Consider the following 25,666-nt stretch of genomic DNA (forward strand, 5'->3'; position numbering starts at 1 on the left):
GCATATACGGCTCCGCAATTACGATAGCAGCACCATCCCCAAACTATGAAACGAGCGGATTCTCTTGGAAAATCAGAGTAGTCACGATTCGTTAACTCTAGCAGAAGCAATATTTAATGAATTATTGGAAACAGCAACGTTATTTCAACTTCGAACCTCATTGTAATTTCTGATTCCATCCCTGATTTACTGTAGTTTTTAGCTGTGTAAAAGCTATGTTTGAAGAATAGGAAGGGATGTATCTGAGTAATGTCCATAGTTTTGTTAGCCACTTATCATGCAGGCAACATGTTATTATAAACGATCAGGGTATGAACGACACTGATGCTCTGAGAATTTGAAGTAAACACACTCTCGATATATAAGAACACTGCGAGTTGCAATCTCACTAGGCACGACTGTGGATGGTTCTATTCTGTTAGCCAATATCGCACATTACAACCAAATCGACGTTGTAATACAAAAATATTCATTTTGTACTTGACGGTACAATAACATTAACATCACAACCGTGTATGTTCGTCGTCAACGTGCAGTAACCACTCACAGACTGAAGGTGGCAGCACAGAAGTGGAGGGCATACAAGAATTGAAGTGCCGACGTAGAAAGCAGTGTAATCCTTCAGAATGATGGAGAACAGTAATCAGTTCTCCTTTCTTTCAGGGTTTATTAAAGCAAATCTTGATTTTTGCAAGTAACTAGCCGTTATCAATACAGTACTTCAGGCTTTTAATATACGTTCTAGGAACCCGAACAACATATAAAGGCACATTTGCATGCCGTGCGTGAGTTTCCTCGGAAACGCGAAATCTTAATTAAATAATTAATCTCTGACAAAAAAAGAAATCCTTTGGCACAAAACTGCAGCGCCATGCCGCTGATAAAACAAAATACAATTACGACACTCTTATGTTTCATTAAGAAGAAGTAGGTCATGTACAATAACTGGTGCGGGAAGCATGTATATTTTATTAACTGGCACACCGCCATATTTGATGTTTTATAAGAACACTGCGAGTTGCAATCTCACTAGGCACTCGACCCTGTAAATATTCTATATTTATGAAAGTAAGTTGAATTATTTAACTGTAAGCTTATTCGTTGAATATATCTGATTTAGCTAACTGTGTAAACTTTTTTGGGTCAACAGAAGCGTCCGATCTTACCCGTCGGCTTTGACCCGTGACGTAAGCGTGTTGTGGTGTGTGACGTCATTACGGCGCGGAGTTTGATTTGCGATTGTGGCGTGTTTGTAGATGTCTTGTTTTTGTTTGTCGTGCTCTCTGGTGGTGTGTTCATGGTTTTCGTTTGTTTCGTTTGTTTCGTGTGGTGGGGTCAGTTTTCTGTTGCTCAGGTGTTGGATTTGAAGCGGAATTTCTATTAGTGAGTTAATGGTTAATTTAATGCTCATTGCTGTACGTCGGGTGAGTTTGTTATTGAGTGTATTTGGTTGTGGTTTTTTGTTCAGGAATGGATATGAAAGACCGCCTTAACAGTGTTCGGTTGAGGGCGATGATGGGGGAGACAGCTTTAGAGCTGATTAAATTTCTTCAGCTATTTGGCTTAATTGCCGAGGTCGTGAAGTGCGGTGTGTGCCGTGAACCTATGAAATTGGTTAAAGTTCCGGACTCTCGGACCAGGGACGGATACATGTGGTGTTGCCGGAAAGATGGCGTATGGTGTTCTGTAAGGCGTGGTACCTGGTTCGAGAAGTCTAGATTGGCCATGCGTGAGATTGTGCTTATTACGTATTATTTTTGTTATAGTTGCGGGCAGAGTTTTTGCGCGTTTGAGACTGGTGTGAGTGAGAGGACTGTTTTAGACTGGTATTCCTTTTGTCGTGAGGTGTGTTCCGAATTTATTAAGTACAGGGGTAAGTTGGGTGGGCATGGGGTGCTTGTGGAGGTGGATGAGTCGCAGTTTGGTAAAAGGAAGTATGGGAGGGGGAAGTCTGTGGCTGGTCTTTGGGTGTGGGGGGGCTGTTGTTCAGGGGGGTGGGGGTACTGAATGTGTTTTTAGGGTTGTGGAGGGGAGGTCGAAGCCTGAATTAGTGGGGTTAATTGAGGAGTATGTAGAGCCGGGGTCCACAGTAGTTTCAGATGCGTTTTCTTCATATAGGGGGTTGGGTGAGAGGGGATTTAATCATTTAGTAGTGAACCACAGTCTAGAGTTTAAGAATTATGATACTGGGGCTTGCACTAACACAATTGAGGGGATGTGGGGAGCGGTTAAGTCAGTTCTTGGGAGGGGGAAGAGGCGCTCTTCCAACCTTCAGTCTCATTTAGATGAGTACTGTTGGCGGAAGAGTGTCCCAGAGGGCTATTGCATTCTTCCGGTTTTTTTAAGGGCTGTGGGTAAAATGTATAGACCGAAAGTGGTTAGTTAGGGTGGGCTGGGTAGGTGGGTGGGTGGTTTATTTTGTTGTATAGTGTTTGTGTGTTGTATTTTGGAGTTGTGGGGGAGGGGGTTGACGTTTGGGTGGGTTGGGTTTTTATTTTAGTTCAGTATTTTTTCGTTGGTGTGTGTGTGTGTGTTTTTGTATGTGTGTGTGTGTGTGTGTGTGTGTGTGTGTGTGTGCGTGCGTGCGTGTGTGCATTTGTGTGTGATTGTGTTGGCCAATCTAGTTTGTGGAGCTGGAACTTTTTTGAGGTAAGTTCCGTTTTTTTTTTTGGTTATTTATGTATGTTTTGTGTATTGGGTATAGGTTGGAAACATCCGATCTCACGCGTCGGCTTTGACCCGTGACGTAAGGGACCTACACATTGATCTGTAGCGTAGCCCTGAATACGAGGTTAGGTTGGGAGTTTTTTTTTTGGAATGCGGCCGCGGCAGCGGCCGCCTATGATTCGAAAATATTGATTTGACACTAATGAACATGTATACGTAATATGAAGCAATTTGATGAACATATTGATCTGTAGCGTAGCCCACTTGAGGTTAGGTTGGGAGTTTTTTTTTTGGAATGCGGCCGCGGCAGCGGCCGCCTATGATTCGAAAATATTGATTTGACACTAATGAACATGTATACGTAATATGAAGCAATTTGATGAACATATTGATCTGTAGCGTAGCCCACTTGAGGTTAGGTTGGGAGTTTTTTTTTGGAATGCGGCGGCGGCAGCGGCCGCCTATGATTCGAAAATATTGATTTGACACTAATGAAGCCTGTGGGGGGATGGGGGGGCACTGCAGACTCCCCCCACCGCATAACGACACATGACGATCAAATTTTGAAAAAAAATGAAAAATTTTTTCCGTACCTGCTAAACTGCATAAGTGCCGATGTATGTAGGTGTAAGGGAAGCTTTCGTTTCTTAGTTTTCTATTGGGGGATGTGATCGGTAGGTTCTGTTGAGCTATATAGGTTAAGGGAAGTGTCCGATTATGGATAGGAATGTGTTTTTTGGTATTTGGTCAGTTTTGTGATGTTGATTTATTTCGTTGTTTTGCGTGGTTTTCAATGGCGGTCGGTGGCTACATTTCTGTATATTTAGTTTCTCCGCACCCAAAAACCCCTAATTTCCCACGCTTGTCCCGTTACAGTCATTAGGCTTTTTGTGAAACTTGTGTATTTCAGTGTTTACAATACGTATGCGATGTTTTTATATCCGCCATATTGGAATTGTTTATAGTCGTTTCCGCGGTATTTGTGACGTCATGGGTCAAAGCCGACGGGTAAGATCGGACGCTTCTGTATTTCCACTTTTTTATATTTAGTAGACAGTCACCTCTGTACGACGTATTCACATGGCTGGCAAATTATTCTAATATTGAGATTTTGAGTCCGCACCTACCGCAGCAGTCTTTGGAAACGATTTAAATACGAAGTCCGATTATTTGAGTCTTATTTCACGGTCAACTACGAATAACATTGCATTTACGAAAAAGCCATTGTCAAGCGTCTGATACCAAATAATTAAACGTCCACGTTCCAGATAAGCAAATATTAATTACAACCGCTCACTATCATACATATACAATAACCTATATTTTATTTTATTTTTTATTTATTTATTTTATATTGGCGACTGCGTGTCGGGCTTGTTATTTTGTCATTTGTTACATTGTTCTCTTTGTTTCACGTGAAAAATCAACTTTCTGGACCTGGACTTGAATATATGAGAAATAACAAAAATCTGAAGATAATTTCCAATTCTAAAATTTTGCGGGAAGACACAAGGAAGCTTCCAGCAAAATAAGGTAAGACGCAGCATTTTTCTTTGGCAGGCTTGACCAGACGCATAATTCAGTGCATTAGCTTTTCAGTAGATTCTGTAGTATTTCTTTCGCGCGTAGCAGTTTTCAGTGATAAATTTCATTCGCAGTGCTTTTCTTTAAACAATAACTTCTGCAACAATACCAATACACGAGTGTACAATATGGCCGACTTCTGTACGATACGTTGTAACATGGCCAGCAGCCATTAAGAATAATCCGATATTCAGTTTACGTTTTTAAATTAACAAACAGACATTGTTGCTACGAGCGATTCATGTTCAACTGCATTTTATTTTAAAACCAGTGTCAAACTTTATTTTCTTGAAGCATATCTTAGGTGTGGCATGGTCACAACTAGAAAACAATACGCAAAGACGGAACAGCAAAGACATACTATTCAGATGCAATCCGACTCGGACGAGAGACAAATGTTAGAAAATGACTTTACGACCGCAACCGGTAGTGACGATTCATCAAATATTGACGCAAGTGATAACGGAAATTTTGACAATAGGCCGTCCACCATAAAAATTTCAAAGTCTCAGTCTAATACATGACGTCACGTCTAATGACGAGGGGGGGGGGGGCAGAGACCTTGCAAATAGTAAACATTGCCAACATGTTACAAATGCTAATGAAACAAACATGACTGAACTCAGTACGAAATTTTCCAAGCTTAATACGATACAAGAAAAGACTACAAATGACGTAGCACTTTTACAGACACAAGTAAAAAACCTTAATGTCACGTGTGAAGCTCTTATTGGACAAATTCAAACATATCCATCAGTACATGACAACCTTGAAAAACGAATTACTGACGTGCAGAATAAATTTGACGATGTTGAACAACACCTGAGTGACAGATTACAATCTGATGCCACAGCTCATTTTCAAAATATTAATAAATAAATTCATGATTGGGTAGAGAATAAAGACAAACATTTTGATAAATGCATACGTGAAAATTTACCAACAATTGTGCACGACTCCGTAGCGGAATACATCACTAAGAACAAACAGCTGATTTGCGACGCAGTACAGTCTGTCTGCACCAATGAAACAATTCACGGATCAACCACAGTCTGAATGTAACGAAAATACAAGTCAAAATGTACAGTTCAGAAACCAATATACATACGAGAATGGCGCACACATACCGCACACGACAAACACACAAGAACAAAACACACCACAACAACACATACCACGTCGTGCAAACACAAACACAAGCTATTATCATGGTAAACCACAGCAACATTATCGTAATTACTCACCATCTGAACATTACAGTAATTACAGTGGAACAAATCCATATCATAATGCAAAGGAAGAAGAAAGCTTAATAAAACACAGACAATTTCAGACTTTTATCCCAGAAAAACGAACCATTCATCCGGTGATTTTTCTTGAATCTTTTAGTAACGCATTTCCACGCACTTGGAGTGACCGGAAAAAGATTTCATATATTGTCGGTTACATCCAAGGCGATGCAGTTGTCTGGGCATACAGTCAAGCTGACGTATGTACCACGTACAGTGAGTTTGAGCGTGCCTTTCTGAACAAATTCTGGTAGCAATCCGTTCAGAAGACAGATTTTAGAACCTGAAACTTTTAACAGTGAAAATGGTAACTTACGCAGATATTTTGTAAAAGACTTGAACATGGGACATTTTTTGGACGAACCAGTCGCAACACGTGATATACTCTGTGCGTTGAAGCCCAAATTGCCTTTCAACATTAAAGAAAAACTCTTACATATTCCGGATGACCATCCAGATTATTTTTTAGCAGCTTTAGACTCGAAACTTCCTGGCAGATTAAAACTGTGTGCTGGACCGAGACTCGAACTCGGGACCTTTGCCTTTCGCGGGCAAGTTCTCTACCAACTGAGCTACCCAAGCACGACTCACGCCCCGTCCTCACAGCTTTACTTCTGCCAGTACCTCGTCTCCCACCTTTCAAACTTTACAGAAGCTCTCCTGCGAACCTTGCAGAACTAGCACTCCTGAAAGAAAGGATATTGCGGAGACATGGCTTAGCCACAGCCCGGAGGATGTTTCTAGCTTTAGATTCGGTTGACATGTTAATAGAAGATCAGCGCTTCGCGCGGCTAAACAGCAGCCACAATGTTTATATCAGTGGTATGCAAAACATGCAGGCTTGCCAACTCAATTCTGGCGCGCTGACAGTTGGATACGCGGTACGGCAAAAACAGCCAACTCAACATGCCGTCTCAATACGGAAATCAAAATCAACACTCGTATCCTAATACAAACAACAGTTACAACAGTAATAACACTTCATGCGGCAATCCTTACAAAAGGCACCGCGGTAATAATAACAACAACAACTGTAACAACTGATACAAATATAACAACAAAAACACAAACAGAAATAGAAACAACAATAACTAACAACCAAGACAGCCTCAATGGTGGACTCGTAGCGATCAATACTTTCATTCAAACACTGCTATACCACAGCAGCCACCAGGACAAAATTGGAGCATACCTTACGACCGACAGGTAAGTCATAATGCGCAACAGCAACAACAACCGCAAAAGTTTGGAGATCACAACAGGCAATATCCGAATGTGAATATAATAGAAGTGACACCTGATATACAATCTCAGTCTGTGTCAGTATCTAATACAAATGCTAATCCAACAAACTAGAAACAGTCACTTCTATGCCCCGGGTCGTGGCTGAAGAATTCTTGGCGTGGGGTGGGGGGGCGGGGGGGGGGGGGGTGGCGACTTCAATGTTAATCAGTTATTTGACACCACCATTGAACAACAAAATATTCATATGCCTAATAATTGTAAACAAAAACTACCTGTTATATTTATAAGATACAACCACAATGAGATATATCAGATGAACTTTCGCAAGACATTACACAATGTCGTTCAAGGGTCATTCCATATCAAATCACCCAATAAAAAATAAATTTTACACCCACCTCCTTAGATTTTCATGAAATTTGGCTCAAATGGTTCTAATACCATCCTGACAACACCTGCAATTTTTTTTTGCTGTATCGCTTACAGTTTTTTTTTATAAATTTTTAAAGTTTTTATGTTTTGCGTTTTCTGAACCTTCGGAAATGGTCAGTTTAATTTGTATTCAAAACTTTAAATTTGCTTATCTTAAAAACTCTTTTAGATAACATCATGAATTTTTGCAGCAAGTTTATTTATTATACATATTTGAAGATAAAAATGATGCTATTAAAATATATTAATATTTTCTATGAAAAAATATATATATGTATTATTTTCTTTTTTTTAACGGATGTTTTGTTTTATAAGAATTGCAATATCTCGAGTCTCAGACCTCATAGAATGCTCAAATTTGTTTTAATTTACTCTTAAACATATAGGCTACTTGATAAAACAAAAATAATGATGGCTTTTTAACATGTTTATTAATTATAGTAGATTACATTAGAATTACGTACAAAGATAGTTTACTTACGGCACTTATGTATAACCCAACTGATTGCTTGAAACATTGAATTTTTTGAGTAATTTTGTCTTTTTAATAAACATTAATGCTGATTCAAACTGTTTTTCCACTTCATCCAAGAGCTTTCAGTTCTTTTGATACAGTCTTTTTTGAAGTAATACATTCTCCCAGTGCCGCTTGAGGTGTGTCTACTACACAGACTATGTGCTCCAAAGGCACTATGCAGGAATCTTATCTTTCAGGCCAATAAAATGATGCAGCGGGTCCTGAAGGATGTAGAAATAGAATTTCTGCATCTTCTTCATCATTGAATATTGTTTTTACCAGTCCAAAGTACCAGTTACCATCATAATTTGCAGCCACATAGCAATTTATGGATGGTTCAACACGAACCCAATCAGAAGAAGAATGGAAAGAAAAGACTAAGGAGGGTTTTACACTATCTGTAGTCCTTCTAATTTCAAGGTTGTTTGTTGGAAGTGGTTTGAAGTTATGAAAACTTCTAGTTCCAGGAATGGTTCGGGTTGCTGAAAAACGTTTTTCTAGTTTTAACCGTAGCAAATCAGCTTCTTTTTTGTCAATAAAGTGAAAATGAATGTTTTCAATATTTTTTTCACAAAACTTATACACATCGATTGCTGTCATTATTTGTTCTTTGTCTGAAAGCTGTAGACTGGCTTTCCTTAAAATTCTTTTAATAGTTCCTCCTAGGCCATCACAAATTGACTTCCCATGACTTGTTGCAAAAAAAGAGTGTTGGGCCTTCAAATTAAAGTCTCTCAAGTGTTCAGTCAAATTTTTAAAACTGTTTCTATTTTTGTACTGCCCAGCACAACCATCTGTAAAGTAGTGAACTGAGTCAATGTCAGTATGATGTAATGACAGCCACTTTGTAATTTCTTTTTGTACAAAGTTAACAAAACCAGTGTCATGTTCTTGGTCATCACTAATAAAACAGTGGTTGGAAACAAAAACATTGTTTTCCTCATTTCTTAGAAAAACTCCAACTGGGTGTAGAGTACAACCACCTCCATTCCAGTGGTAACTTTGGATCTCATTTTGTATAACAAAGGAATAATTTTCACTGAAATCCATCACAATAATTGCTGTTTTGCGTGGTGGGTCTTCTTTCAATCTTTTAAAGCCTGCTGATTGGGATTTTGCTATAAACGAGTGTGGGGCGAGCTTTTCCTATGACCTAACCAATAAAGAAATGTAGTCTTCAACACTGATAGACTGTTTGATCATTTCTGCCCTGTCTGTGTTAACCCACTGACTGATTACAATCTCTTCTTCTAAATCATAATCTTCACTTAGTTTTTCAGTTAAGCACTCTGTTAGTGCAGTATTTGCAGGACAGCTGTTGCAATGATGTAGCATGCAGTTTTGGTTTTCTGTGTTGCACACAAGCATCTTAATTAGGTCTTTATAAGATTCTTCAATTTTCACAGCATCCAGTAATAGTTTAACATTCTGGTGGATACTGCATACACATACAGAGTGTGTGCCTGCAGCACCAGCAAGGATACACCATTTAGGTCTCAAGAAACAAAATTTTGAAAATCCTACTTCTACCTCAGGATTCTCCCATTTGAAAGAATAATAGAGTTCTCTCAAGTTACACAAAATGAATCTTTTTTGCATGTACACACTTTTTTGAACACTTACTTTGTCTTTTGTTCCAGGTAGCACTCTGGAACTTTCATCCTTTTCATAAAAATCTGTTACAAGTCTTACTGTATTTTCAGAAAGAGTTTTACCTTTTTTTGGACCAGGAGTTTCCAAAATACCCTTTTCGGATTTTAGCTTTCTAGCTTGTCGCACCATGTACTCACTTACATTAAATTCTTTCATCACTTTATTTCGAGTCCAAGAATCTGGCGCCAAGGTCAGAATCTGGATTTTTCTAGACCTCCCAACAGATGAAATCTTCTCTTTCATAAGAGAAATCATTACATCAAAATCCTTTGCTTTCTCAACCACACTTTTATCTTCTTCGTCATCATCAGAACTTGGTGCATCATATTTTAATGCTTTTGAAACCGCCTTTTTTGCAGTCTTTTCAATACTGCTAACCTTCCTTTTAAAATAAGACCTTTACTTTGTTCTGACAAGCCATGAAGCTTTATCGGTGTTAAACCTAAATAATCAAGAGCAATGTTTGTTTGTACGAGGGATTCATTTCTGGATTCCAATGGTTCTTATTCAACCATGACTTCATCATCTGTTTCACTTTCATTGACTTCAACTCTTAATTTTTCCTCACAAAAGTTACGGCATGTTGAGCAAAGCTTTTGTCCAGGTTTTATGCTAATATTTTTGTCAGTAATTGTTTAGAAAGATCCAAGCCTACACTTCTCAACGATTTTTTGATGGGCTTTTTGTGTTTTTTTAGTGGGTCTACACATGTTGTTTGATACTTTTCAAAAACATTTAAAAAGTAGTAGCTGTGGTGTGAACATATATTCTTAAATTCACGCAGATTAATTCCAGATTGTAAGTGGATCAAATCTTTTTCTTCCTCAGTCAATTCTGATACCGGTTGTAACTTTTTTGAAGGTGTGTAGGTTGTTTGGAAACAGTCAGATTTTTTAAATAACCCTACACTACAGGTTTGAATATCTGACATACTGATTTCACTTTTGGTCTGATTACTGTTCTGGTTACTTTTGTAGGATATTGGAAAAGAATCTCTGTAAACTAAGCAACAGTACTTACTGAGAGTTCGAATAAACTTAATAAAATACTTTCCGTGCACTATTTAACACTGTAATAATTTTTTACTTCAAAACACAGGAGTAACAATACAAAATCCAAGTGTAGATTGTTACTCCAAGAAGACAAAAACTTTTTTTCGGTGTCTAAGTCACTTGGCATTTTTATTTTTAAAATATAATTAATATTAATTTAAAAATTAGATAACTATTAAACAGGTTAAAAAGCCGACATAATTTTTCTTTTATCTAATAGCCTATACAATTAAGAGTATTTTAAAACAAATTTGAACTTTCTATCAGGTCTGAGACTCTAGATATTGCAGTTTTTGTAAAACTAAACATCCGTTAGCTAAAAAAAAATAAAAAATTTATAAATTTTTTTTCATTTGGAAGAATTTAATATATCTTTATGGTAATTTTTTTTAACATTTAGATATAATACACAAACTTATTCCAAAATTTCATACTGATATCTTGATTATTCTTTAATATACAATTTTTTTTTAGTTGTGAGGACATGTTTAAGTTACAATTTCCGACTGCTGAAACAAAGCCAAATCTAAAAACTTTAAAAATTTATAAAAAATACCTATAAGAGATAGAGGAAACAAATTTTACAAGTGCTTTCAGGATGATAAAAGAAGTAATTGTACCAAGTTTCATCAAAATCTGACATGGTTGGTGTCAAGGCCTGGGTGACTTGACATGAAATGACCCTCAAACACAAATTAAATTGTTTTAGCCTCTACTACTGGTGTAGTAGGTGGGATTCCAACGACTACTATCTCAGATACATGTCTTTTAATTTCTATAAAAAAGATGTGTGAATTGGAGCCTGTGCCTGAGTTTCCTGGCCAAAATTGTAAAATAACTACTGCTCTAGGTAATAAGTCATGTAGGGTTAAGAAGCAAGTTTTTGTAAACATTAAAATAGGTAATGGAACCATACAATGGCCATCCCTGGTTGTACAAAACCTTGTGAGAAATTTCATATTAGGATTATATATTATGAGCGAGAAGGACTGCATTATAGACTTCTCCAAAGGTAAATGTATTTTAAATGATAAAGGCAGTGTAATTATTGTTGATTTGGACAGGAGAACTCTAAAGCATGACAATCACTGTACAGAGTACAAGGTTCAGTTAGTACTTGACAATGGCATTCGAGACATACACACACACTCATCTGACACAGAGCTAATGGACTTGAAAACATTGATCGATCATAAGATAAATGAAGCTACAGCTATCAGTGTACATGAACGTATGAGCCTACAGGAAGTGTTATCCAAATATTTACAAGTTTTTAGCAAACGATTAGGTGTTATCAACACGTATGTCTACAAGATTGAAGTTTAGCCCCATAAGATCTTCTACCACAAGACATATAACGTACCGTTATCTCAACGACCTGCTGTGTGGCAAGAACTATAACAAATGTTAGACTGGAAAATCACTGAACCATCCACCTCACCTTACTGTAGTCCTCTACCTGTTGTCAAAAAACCAAATGGTAGCATTAGGCTAGTGTTAGACGCACGAGCAATTAATGAAATAATTTTACCGGTTCACACAAAACCCGAAAATTTAGAAGAGCAATTACAGAAATTTCTAGATGCAAAATATTTTTCCACAACAGATCTCGCTAATTCATTTTGGCAAGTAGGTATCACTCCTGATTCTCGGAAATATACTGCATTTATATTCGGTGGGCGAACCTATCAGTTTTGTATTCTACCCTTCGGATTGAATGTCAGTTCTGGAGCATTCATTACAGCCCTGGATACTGTGCTTGGCGATCATTTAGTTGAGACAGTCACACACTATGTAGATGATGTACTGATAGCTACACAGTCTTGGAATGAACACATTGACACACTTCAAAGAATTTTAGAAAAATTTGCACAAGCTGAAGTCACAGCCAATCTTAGAAAATCAAAATTTGATTGCAGTGAGATAAAATATTTAGGACATATCATTAATTCACAGGGCATACGTCCTGATCCCAGTAAATTTGATGCTATTAGGAACTTTCCTAGCCGTCGAACAAAAAAGCAGTTAAAATCATTCCTTGGGCTATGTTCATTTTTCAGACTTCTTTACCACAACCACTTTTGAACAGTAAACATCTGTTAAATCTACTCAGAAAGGATCAAGTTTGGATCTGGTCGGAACAGTGCCAGAATGACTTTAATGCAGTTAAACATGCTTTAGTGAATACAAACATATTGAGCCATCCAGATTTCAATCTAGATTTTTGTATGACTTGTGACGCTTCATGTTCTGGCTTGGGCTGTTGCCTATTTCAAGTTGTAAAGAATAAAGAAAAGGAACAGATAAGAATTATTGGATTTGCAAGTCGTACTCTAAGTGAATGTGAGCGTACGTACTCCACTACTGAGTTAGAAACACTTTCCATAGTCTGGACATTCAAGAAATTCAATTATTATTTATTTGGCAAACATACAGTAACTTACACCGATCACCAGGCCCTGACATTTTTGTTAACTTTTAAACTTGTACATCCTAGACTATCACGATGGGCAGTTAGTCTTCAGAACTACTCTTCTGAAATGAACTACATAAAAGGTAAGGACAACATCATTGCCGACGCTTTGTCTAGACTTCCACAAGGTATGAATGAAACCAACAGTGACTTAGAAAACATAAATGACTACAGGATTCTCTTAATGCAAGACAAGCAGTATCACCAATATTATATTGATATGTGCAGAAACATGGCTAAATTACAAAAATCTGATCCTCACTGGTATAAAATAATAACATTACTGGTAGAAAAACACAATCATCCTTTGACTAAGTATTACAAGTTACACAATGATATATTATTTTATCGCCGACACCCAACTGGTGTGTATGCATTCCAAAAGAGTCTGAACATAACTTGATTTGGCACACACTTAGTTTGGGGTCATTATGGGACGAAAAAGTGTTTGGCAAAGCTCAGCACATACTGTTATTTTAGCAATATGAGAAGAAAAATTCACAGGGAACTGAAAACATGTGTCACATGCCAAAAATCAAAACCTCAGAATTTATCCACAAAAACAGATTTACATTCTATTTTACCGAGTAAACCCCTCGAAATTCTGTCTACTGACATAAGTGGACCGCATCCAGCAAGCTCTGGGGGCGTCAAATATATCTTCGCTTTTTACGATATATTTTCAAAACATGTAAAACTTCATGCTTTAAAATCCGCCACTGCAAATGCTATAATACGCCGATTCTCAAGTGATTACCTGACGCACGTGGGAAAACTTAAAGCAATTATGTCGGATAATGCAGCATACTACTCTGGGTACAAATGGAGAAATTTCTTGAGGGACAATAACATTAAAAGTATATTTATTTCAAGGTTTAGTCCACAATGTAACGCGACTGAGAGACTTTTCCGAGAACTAAACCGATTCATGATGACCTATATTTCATCAAAACATACTAATTGGGTGTCCTACCTAAGTCTTTTCGAAGACGTACACAATAACTTAAATATTTACAATACAAATGACACACCTAACGAGATCATGTTCAATTGCAAACAGAACGATCAATGGATAGAACCATTACCTAAGTTATCAGACAACGAAATCACACCTGAACAGAAAATAAAAGAAGTATTGACTACACTGACACATCACGCACAGATACGAAACAAACATCACACAAACATAATAAAAAGAAAACAAAAATTCAAGGCCGGAATGCTTGTACTACTTCGTACTCATCATAAATCTGTAGAACTCAAGCGACGCAATGCTAAGTGGCGTCTGCTATATGAAGGACCTTATATTATTGTTAACATACCAAATCCTGGTGCGCAGCTGTTACAACATCCTAGAACTAACAAAATTATTGGGCTATACGCACACCGAGATCTTAGAGTATTTCATGCTAAATAATGTCAAAGTCATATCCATGAAAACATTGCTAAGCAACTCGCAAAACTGTATTTGCTACAACATAGTTAATAAGTAGTATAGAAATTTTCATTTCAGCAGTACCAGTGACGCAGTTGAAGACAGAAGAACTTTTCTTTCAACGCCACGGCACTACCAAGAAGACTGAATATTAAGGTAAAATTTATGATTACGTAGCAGTGAATGATATATTAATTTTTCGCGGAACATATGTGACTGTAGGTACCACTGACTTGGTATGACAACTGACGAACCGACAGACCTCATCTGTGAAATGATCCTTTACTTCGAGAAATAGATTAGACGCACATCTCTCAGCAAGAAAAGCATCTACCAGTAGCCAAGGCCACACAGCCACTATACACACATGCACAAAATATGAGGAATCTAACAGTTTTCTGTCTCTTATTATTTTGAATATTTATTGAGTAGTGGAAACGCCTGGTCTTGCCTACTGATGTAATGAATGTTGTGTCTAACCTATCTTAATTTCAGATGACATCGCAAAAAACATCGATAAAAACCCAGTAAAACCGTAAAAGAGGCTCTAAATATCTGCAATTCATGTAATCAAATGTGACATAATGTCATAATTTATAGCTATGTAATGATGATGTAAACATGTTTATGTGTAACTGTATTACGTTTATGCTAAGAAAATATGTGACGTGTATGTATGATTACTAACGTTTTTTGAAAAATGATGTATAATGTAACTGTTACTATGTGAAAATTTGAACAATGACGAGGGCCAAAATGCGAAAAACTTTAAAAAAAAATCATTGTATAGTGAACCGCTGTTCACGGACATTAGCATACATTACTAAGTCTGCAACTATGCAGAAACGTATGTGAAAGAAACTGTTAATGATATTCATCATGCATCGTACCTTTGTAAACGCGATGAACGATTTTTTGATAAGTAACTACGAACATTTAGGTGAGCTACATTTAACAAAAAACTGTACATGTGAAGCGCATAATTGGTACATCGTCTAGTGACATTACTACAGTATCTAACTTCAAGATTTTAACTGGATTAAATGGTCACAACGTGCCTGTCCAGAAAACAACACGACGAGTGGAAGAGTTTTAGTTGGAACTTCAGGGAATGGAATGTTGTAGAAATGTGACGGACACACCTGGACTATCCAAGGATCGACGTCTGAGGTTCTGCAACCAAGCTTCCACGGAATATCGAAAACGAACTGCATATGGACCAATTACTCGACGGGTCACGTCCGACCTGTAATAAACAATGCTTTTTGCAACAACGAACTGCATCACAACGACTATATTGGAAATAGGAAATGGGCATGCTTATGTATCAATTACGTTGTTATACAGCGATGTTACTGTGATCAAAAAACTTTACCACGACGACACTAACCTGTGAAACATTACTGTGCAGCAGATGAATATAAACTGTAATAACAACACGATGTGTATAGGTCAACGCACCTGAAACAAAAAGACATTTTTCTTTGAAGCATTTCAATGCAATACTATGTAACTAAGAACATTCAACAATCTAAAGTTGTATTGTATTATAACAAATATTGTAATTTTAAAATTAAGTTACCTGTCATAGAATGTACTCATCACATGTAATCTTGGTGGAATACTTTCTTTGTGCAACGACTAAGAAACGCGCGCGCACACGAACAATATGAACTGCAATACTGTGCCGCGTGATCTAAATTTACGATAGAACGCCAGTGCCGGAGTCACATAGACGCTTCTACGCATGCCTGCACTCTATTTTGCTAACATAAGAACTTTTACGGCACACGCGCGTCAGTCAAATTTTGTACATAATATACTGTATAATGTATGTCATGTAAATAGTTGTAGATAACTTAGATTTTCTTGTGCCTTTAGGTGAATCGCTCGCCTGCGGATGTGTCCTTTCGCCTCGCAATTCAGGGGGAAATATAAAGGCACATTTTCATGCCGTGCGTTAGTTTCCTCGGAAACGCGAAATCTTAATAAAATAATTAATCTCTGACAAATAAATAAAGCCTATGGCACAGAACTGCAGGGCCATGCCGCTGATAAAACAAAATACAATTACGACACTCTTATGTTTCATTAAGAAGAAGTAGGTCATGTACAATAACTGGTGCGGGAAGCACGTATATTTTATTAACTGGCACACCGCCATATTTGATGTTTTATAAGAACACTGCGAGTTGCAATCTCACTAGGCACTCGACCCTGTAAATATTCTATATTTATGAAAGTAAGTTGAATCATTTAACTGTAGGCTTATTCGTTGAATATATCTGGTTTAACTAACTGTGTAAACTTTTTTATGTTTAGTAGACAGTCACCTCTGTACGACGTATTGACATGTCTGGCAAATTATTCTAATATTGAGATTTTGAGTCCGCACCTACCGCAGCAGTCTTTGGAAACGATTTAAATACGAAGTCCCATTATTTAAGTCATATTTCACGGTCAACTACGAATAACATTGCATTTACGAAAAAGCCATTGTCAAGCGTCTGATACTAAATAATTAAACGTCCACGTTCCAGATAAGCAAATATTAATTACAACCGCTCACTATCATACATATACAATAACCAATATTTTATTTTATTTTTTATTTGTTTATTTTATAAACACGGAATTGACGTACTAGGGCATGTATTAAAACTCTCAAATGCTGCACTGATAATGGTTAGTTACTAGCTGAAATCTAGATCCGATTTAATAAAGCCTGAAAAGAAAGGACGATTGATTGCTGTTCTCCGTCATTTTGAATGTCATATCACTGTCGTTGACTACATTGCACATTCCTAACGAAAGGTAACTTCAGTGCAGACTTTGTTGGAATGCGGAAACGGAGCGATTCGTCTGACGCCCATTAAGGCTAAGTTTGTGTAATTTTCGCTTGCCACCGTGGTTAAAACCCATGCCGAAGCAACTGTGGTGCACCATGGCACATAGATGACGGGCCATAGATGACATAGACTATGTCTGTGGATGGTTGTACGGGCGAATAGACGTGCAGCTATTGAGCAACTGACCACCCATATGAACAAAGGAGCTACCAACAGTGAGCCGCACGGGATTAGCCGAGCGGTCTCGGGCGCTGCAGTCATGGACTGTGCGGCTCGTCCCGGCGGAGGTACGAGTCTGTGTGTGTTTGTCCTTAGGATAATTTAGGTTAAGTAGTGTGTAAGCTTAGGGACTGATGACCTTAGCAGTTAAGTCCTATAAGATTTCACGCACATTTGAACATTTTTTGAGCTACCAACAGTGCCGTCAACGACTGTTCGGCAAACGTTGCTGGGTATGGACCTCCACTGCAGACACCTGGTTCACGCACGCATACTGCCCGCTGTTCATTGGCGACGAAGGCTGGAGTTTGCACGCCAGCTCCGCAACTGGACGTCCAATGGGTGGCGAGAGGTGGCCTTTCCAGATCAATCACGTTTTGTGCTCCGTCCAAAAACAAAATTTCCATGAAAGTGGAAGGCGCATTATGGTTTGATGAATATTTTCGGAAATTCCCTGGATGATCTCTTCATTCTGGAAGGTACAATCGATCAACTCAAGTATGCATCTATCCTTGGGGACCACGGCTCCCCGACATACAGTTTTCTTTTCCTCGGTGCAAAGGCGTCTATTAAAAGGGACGTGCGTGGTTCGAAGACCACTGGGATTTGAACCCAGTCAGAGATCTGTGTGACCACCTCGAGTGGGCTTTTTGCACCATGGATCCTCAACCCAGAAACCTAGTGCAGTTGGCCACGCACTGGAGTCGGCATAGCTTCGCGTTACTGCCGGTACCTTCAAGAACGTCATTGTTTCTCTTTCTGAACGTCTCGCAGTGGTCTCCTCTCCAAAGGGTAGTTATCAGGCTTTTGACATGTGGTCACATTAATGTGACTGGACACTGCAAACTACTATCACCTAGAAACAGCATGAGACGTCACATGACTTAGGTGCATTACGAACTATCAAAACGCCTCAAAGAGCTTTTCGTTTTCGTAGAGTAACCCTAGTTTTAACTTAACTGCAGATAAATAAATAGTAGTGAGTTTCAGTGCACCAACAAGCCTTTCAGTATTCCATAACTTTGCTGCCCACATCGTGACATGTGGCAGTCCATTCGACATACAGGGAACAGCATTGCGGAAAGGAGTTCTGCCTGTGAGACTTAACGCAAGAGCATTCTGATGTCAGTTTAATATTTTTTGAGACAAAATACAGAATTCCATCATACAACGTTAAAAGCAGTCCCAACCGGATGCAAAGAGACGTACGCCCGCACTGGATATTATTTGTGAAGCGGCTTCTGCCGCTAGCGGTCAGGTCTTCATGGGCTGCCTCTTTGCCTCTTTGCCATGCATTGCACCACTCGGTGCTCCTGTTAATCGTTCGTTTTTCCTGTCGCTGACACGTCACGGAAATGTACAAACTGGATGAAAACAGCGCTTGCACACATTTCACTGAAAAACCAGCAAGGGATTTCACTGACGGTCATACGTGAGTGACGCAGAAATGAAACGCCATTTGCGCTTTCGTTTTTCCGTAGAGAAAATGAATGCAGCATGTCGTTTCGATCCGTCAGCACTGACAAATTAAAAGCACGTTAATCTTGCACACTCGACGCCACTTGAAGTTAAGTTCTGGCCTCTAATACTACGCAACAAAAAAGGCGTTTGTACACCGTGTAGAAAATATAATGGAACAGGCAAGAACAGTGAAGCTACTCAAAAATGCAATACTTGAGAAAAATCGACTTAAAGAATTCCTTAAGGCTTATAAAGGGGAAATATAAGTTTCATTTCAGTTTCAAATAATTATTTGTGCCAGTAAGAAACAAAAATTCCTTGATATTCTGTACAACAGTATAATGGACGAGTAGTTCTTCTCTCGTGGAATGTGAAGTATTATCGGGTAATTATTGATTAGTTCTCTGAGTTGTGTCACTTTTCTTGCTTTTCTAAAAACTTTTTTGTTTTTTTAACGACCGCTCATGTAATACTTTTGCCGATTTTCCACCTCCAATAATATATACCTTTTAACTTACTGTAATATAATACGACAGTCGAACTTCCATCAGGCGAAATTAGTACTTTCGTTAGAATAAGAAATGAAAAGCAAGTTTAAATTGCTTAATGAGAAAAATACGAAGTGCAAAATTTTAATTTATGAAAATTACTACAATTTAATAAGGAACATCAGTAAGGTGCAATTAAAGGAACACAATTTACGATGACAAAGAATAATAAATGAATTTATGTAACGTACGAAACTTTTCACCGAGAAAAAGATTCAGTATGAACTTTCTTTATATCAGAACTGTCCATTTTTTTTTCTTTTGTGCTACAATGCACGAAATTTCTAATATTTACAACAGCTATAATGGTCAAAGCAGTTTCTGTTCCTTCAGACAGGCAAGTATGGTCTGTAAGACATTGTAATGTAAGATATAGTCACAGATATTGTAATAATCAATGATATTTCAAATTACATTCACTTAAACTCTGAAGCGACATTGTTATGCAGTGGCGAATTATGAAGTAGCCAACAAGAAACTGTCACAACTGCTCTGAAGTGGATAAATTCACGTTTTTCGTTCACATTGGGGCACTTCACACATAGTTTTCAGTGGCATAAGCTAAAAATTTTGTTTTACTATTTTTTTTACTATTGCCACTTTTCTTACCAGGGTGCAATGTTAGCTTGATATTTTCGGTGTTATTCCCCTCCGAATAGTAACATCAATTTCACCAAGTTCTTAGTTATGATCTTCCTTGTTCAGTTACTACCCTAAACTCGGCAGTTTTCAGTTGTTTTGTTCATTAGACTCATTGGCACTGGCTTCTGAGCTGTTTTAGTCAAACTTATGTGACTGTTGTTGAGCAGTGCTTTGACAGCTGCTCACTTCTTTGTAAACTCAGCTTTCATTAACTCTAATGTCAGAGATACATCTATGTAATGGGAACGTGAACTGGAGTGGCACTCATTAAAACAAAGGCGTTTTTCGTTGCGACGGGAACGTCTCATGAAATTTTAATCACCAGTTTTCTCCTCCGATTGCGAAAACATTCTGTTGGCACCCACCTACATAGGGAGAAATGATCATCACGAGAAAGTAAGAAAAATCAGGGCTCGCACAGAAAAATTTAAGTGCTCGTTTTTTCCTGCATCGTTCGATAGTGGAACGGTTGAGAAACGGCTTGAAGGTGATTCACTGAACCCTCCTCGAAGCACTTTATTGTGAATAGCAGAGTAATCACGTAGGTAGACAGATAGATAAGTGTTTTTCATTGTCCTTTAATAATGTCAGAAAAATCAATATCCATTATTAAACATCATCTCAGCTTCATAACTTTTGCTTGGCTTTTGAAACCTTGTGCATTCAAGTAAACCGAGCGAGGTGGCGCAGTGGTTAGACACTGGACTCGCATTCGGGAGGACAACGGTTCAATCCCGCGTTCGGCCATCCAGATTTAGGTTTTCCGTGATTTCCCTAAATCACTCCAGGCAAATGCCGGGATGGTTCCTCTGAAAGGGCACGGCCGACTTCCTTCCCCATCCTTCCCGAATCCGATGAGACCGATGACCACGCTGTCTGGTCTCCTTCCCCAAACCAACCAACCAACCATTCAAGTAATAAAATCTTGAAAAATATGAAGGACATCTATGATATATTTGCTAACTTTAATTAAAGCACATCCATGTATATTTTGAGAGGGATAAAAGAGCAACCCCGTGTCTAAGGTGGACAAATTAGATATGATTAACCAAATACCTTCCTTCGTCGAATCAGGTTCGTGAGAACAAAGCGAAATACTTGAATAAGTGCTGTGGTCCACTTTCAGAAACAAAGTAATGAGTTAATTCATATATTTTCCTACAACTATTGTGCTTCCCGTATTATGAATTTTATAGCCCTTTCCGATTACTATCTTTTACTTGGTCTTCCAAGCTATTTTTCTGTTGGCCTCAAATTTTAACTTTCTAGACAATCTTTTAATGGGACAATCAACACACAGTTGTCTGTCGATAAGGCGGCAGGCTCCACAGGGCTCCGATAGAGAGAGCTAGCTCTCGCGTCTGATTATTGCAATGATTCTGTCTAGAGCATCTTGACAAAGACACCTGCTGTTTGTTGTTGTGAATGAGTCGGTTGCGCTCCCTGTATTCTGCGGCGAACTGGCAGATGTATATTGTATGAACTGCTTCTGGTGTTTACGATTGTCTTGTTAATAATGTGCTCCCCGTATACTGCCGTTTCATCCAAGGGGAAACAGTATAAAACAGTGGGAGTGTAAGCAACAGCAAACCGTGTTGCTGAGATTAAACTTGGATTTCTCTATTGTGTATTTCATCATACTGTTTAAAATCAAGGACCTTGAGACGGTCTGTTGTTAACCACAGAATGCTTGCGTGCTTCTTTGTCCACTGTTGAGGATTTCACTGTTGAAAACTAGTACTGAACCGTACTTCGTTGTAATCCAAAATTTGCTTAGAATGCTTTGTAGCAGCAATTGAAGTTATCAACGAGAACGTCTTCAAGTCACACAAATGCATAAGATGTCAAAGAACTTGAATCTAAATAACACAAGGAGCAATAACTGCCCAATTTCTATTCCTGTAGCTAGCAATGAGGATTAATAACAGTAAAACACACATTAAAGTAACATTTCTCTCAGTCCTTCCGAAGTGCTGAAAACAATGATACAAGAAAAACTAATAATCGCATATTAACCGTGTATTATTGATTATGCACACAAGTATGCCCAAAAAGAATGTATGCTGATCTTACATTTTGTTCAGGCCTGTCGTGAGCAAGAGAATTTGCGAAAGACCTTAGTTAGGTACAGAGGTCGAAATTAGCAAACAATGGCATTTAACAGTGTTTATCCATTCAGATACTACTTATGCCATGTTTTGGGCAAACTTTAGATACAAGGTTCCATAACGGTTGACGAAGAAATAAAATGAGGAGAATAGGAGGTGATAAGCTCACGTCCTCATGCAAGGATCCAAAGCCTCAACAAATACGAACCGTCGATGCCTTCGTCGAGGGTGAAGTGAACCCATGGCCACTGACTACGTATCTGATAACAGTGGCAGTACTGGATCACTTTACACCCCGACCCAGCCACTAATATATTTTAAACTATTTTTTCCATTTGGTCTCACTTGTATCCCATTCAAGTTAGACGATCATAGGTTTGCATTCCAGACGTTATCGAGCTCACTTTGCTTTACTTATTAAGGGGAATTTCCGGTCTTGAGCTTTCAGAAAAGCCTTATTAAGAATGTGTTATGAAAAGTGTTTTTTCAGGAAGTTATTCTTTACACCGGAAAATCAAGTTTCACTGGAAGCGTGCATACTTCCACTCTAGCCGTCCTCGAACGGTATCTCTTTCACCGTAAAACTATTGCAATATTCTGTGTCAAAGAAACCATCGATATGGTGTTGTACTTGCCCACTAGATGTCTCAAGTATTGCTTTCGACAAAAATGAGATGAAAAGAATGGTTATAGCAACATTTTACCACAGGATCAACGAACGACAATCCACTGCACGATTACTGTTCTGAAAGTTGGAGTAAAGGGAAGCAAGCTAAGATTAACGGTGTAACATATAGTTTAAATAACAAGTCATGACTGAGGAGTGAAATTATTGAACCTCTTGCCGATGTGTACAGACATCTGACTGACGACAGTTTGATGGTGAGACGCCTTGGAGCCTATACACAGAACAACGAAGCACTGAATTCAAAAATATTGACTTATGCCCCAGTACATATGTTTTCGACTGTGAAACTCGACAAAATTGCTAAAAATCGGGCTAGAGTTACTTCTAACGGAGGATTTAAGAGTGTCCAGCATAATATGAAAATCACGGGAGTCGTTATCGGCACCACGGTTTGCTCATGCGCACGAAATGGGATGAGAAACGCATCAAGTGTTCGAACCGCCTTTCGTTCGAGAGCATTGTCGACGCTAGAACTGCGGCTAGAGAGCCTCGTGCTTTAGAAGAAGAGATCTTCAGAGTTGGGGACTGTTTACTTTATGGGCCTGGAATGGTACATTAATATCATCATCATCATCATTTAAGACTGATTATGCCTTTCAGCGTTCACTCTGGAGCATAGCCCCCTTATAAAATTCCTCCACGATCCCCTATTCAGTGCTAACACTGGTGCCTCTTCTGGTGTTAAACCTATTACCTAAAAATCATTCTTAACCGAATCCAGGTACCTTCTCCTTGGTCTGCCCCGACTCCTCCTACCCTCTACTGCTGAACCCATGAGTCTCTTGGGTAACCTTGCTTCTCCCATGCGTGTGACATGACCCCACCATCTAAGCCTGTTCGCCCTGACTGCTACATCTATAGAGTTCATTCCCAGTTTTTCTTTGATTTCCTCATTGTGGACACCCTCCTGCCAAGGTTCCCATCTACTAGTACCAGCAATCATCCTAGCTACTTTCATGTCCGTAACCTCAACCTTGTTGATAAGGTTACCTGAATCCATCCAGCTTTCGCTCCCATACAACAAAGTTGGTCGAAAGATTGAACGGTGCATAGATAACTTAGTCTTGGTACTGACTTCCTTCTTGCAGAGGAGAGTAGATCGTAGCTGAGCGCTCACTGCATTAGCTTTGCTACACCTTGTAATGACAACTGTACATATAATAATTTTTTTCTTAATGAATTTAGATAAATTAATGTAAGCAATGTTTTGAACTTCTTTTTCGGTTCGTATCGTGATTTTAAAGAGACTGTGAGCAACTTTTGAAATGAATATTATTATTTATGTTAGATTTCAAATAATGTAGTAATCAAAGGAAAGTGTATTTAATGTTAAAACTATTGTAAGATGTGAAAATTGTAATTTATACACTTGGTCCATACGTAGGTAATGCATTAGGATATGTGTAGTAGAAAACCTGTGGTGAATACCCTACCTGTAGGGGAGCGGGAAAAGGTGGAGGCAGGCGAGGCGGGAAAACGCACACTGGCGCGGTTCGGCACAACGGACACAGTATTACAGTCGGAGGCGAGCAACAGTCGGAGTTGGGCATCGTTCGGAAGTACACGTACTGTACCGAGGAGGCTACCCAGGAAAAGTGGATTCCATTGAGCCTCTGATGAACCGATTCCGACGACTACTTGGCATGGCTATATTCTGAGGCACAAAGTTGGAAAGAGAACGACGCTAAGAAGAAGGAAAGTGCCGCTGCAGTGAGAGCCTTAGCCGTGCTTGCATGTGTGCCGTGCTTCTCGCTATCTCGCCGCCCGCCATCCGCCGCACCGACTTGCACAGGTCAAACATTTATTTCATCTTTAGAAGTGTATCTGTGTGGACCAGTGTCGAAAATGTTTCTGACTGTTCAATAATGACATGACTTTTACCAGCATTGCCTTAGCCGTTACTTATCCTGATCACTGACCTAGACAGGGTCCTCACCTCGTATTGTGCAACCCGAGTATCCTGAACTGAAAGTTTAATGTTAGTGTCAATGAAAATTATCAGCAGATTAATCTATGCCATAAAGGAGTCTAAAGTTCTGTGTGTTATTGCAAATGTTGGTAAAGAACAAAAGCATGACTAAATTGGAAGAGAGTTTTTTTGAATTGAGTTAGCGATGTTATTTAATTAATTTGAGACAGAAATAATGACAGTTAAATTATTCAGAAGTAAGACAAAAGAGTAGTTATCCATAGATTGATAATTTTGAGTGTTAATTTGCCTTCAGTACTTAATAGTTTCAGTTTAACGACCATAACAGTTTCAGGGTCCCCCCCCCCCTTCTCTTGTCCATTCTTTCATACCTTGAAATGTGTTGATCAGATTTGACCAGTAAAGCTAAGTCTATATTAATCCTAAGTGTATTAGTGTTTTTCCATCATTAATAGTGGTATTGTGTGTGTACTTTCAAGATTGTCGATGCTAGGGCAATCTATGCCCGATTTCAGTCTGCTCAACATACAAAATGCAGTTCGTAGTAATCATTACTGTGTGGTGTTGTGTAATTTTAGCTCGTCCAAATTAATACAAAAGGAGAAAACTTTAGTTCAGTGGATTTTTTTTTTTGGTTCCAAACTTTGCCATATAACGCAACGTTACTACGTGTAGTTATGCTTGTACATGCACCCACTTGTACAAGGAAAAAACTCACTCATTGCCTAAGTAGGCTGGCGACCGAATTATTAATTATAGGTAGCATCTACTGTGTGTACTTCTTGTCCATGCGAAAGAGTAATTATACTTTACATTTGCTTGATGCATCACTGTAGTTATTGACTGAGTATAAGTCCGATCTTGCTTCTATTAG

This window comes from Schistocerca serialis, chromosome 4 (genome assembly GCF_023864345.2).
Source record: "Schistocerca serialis cubense isolate TAMUIC-IGC-003099 chromosome 4, iqSchSeri2.2, whole genome shotgun sequence".
Lineage (NCBI taxonomy): Eukaryota > Metazoa > Arthropoda > Insecta > Orthoptera > Acrididae > Schistocerca > Schistocerca serialis.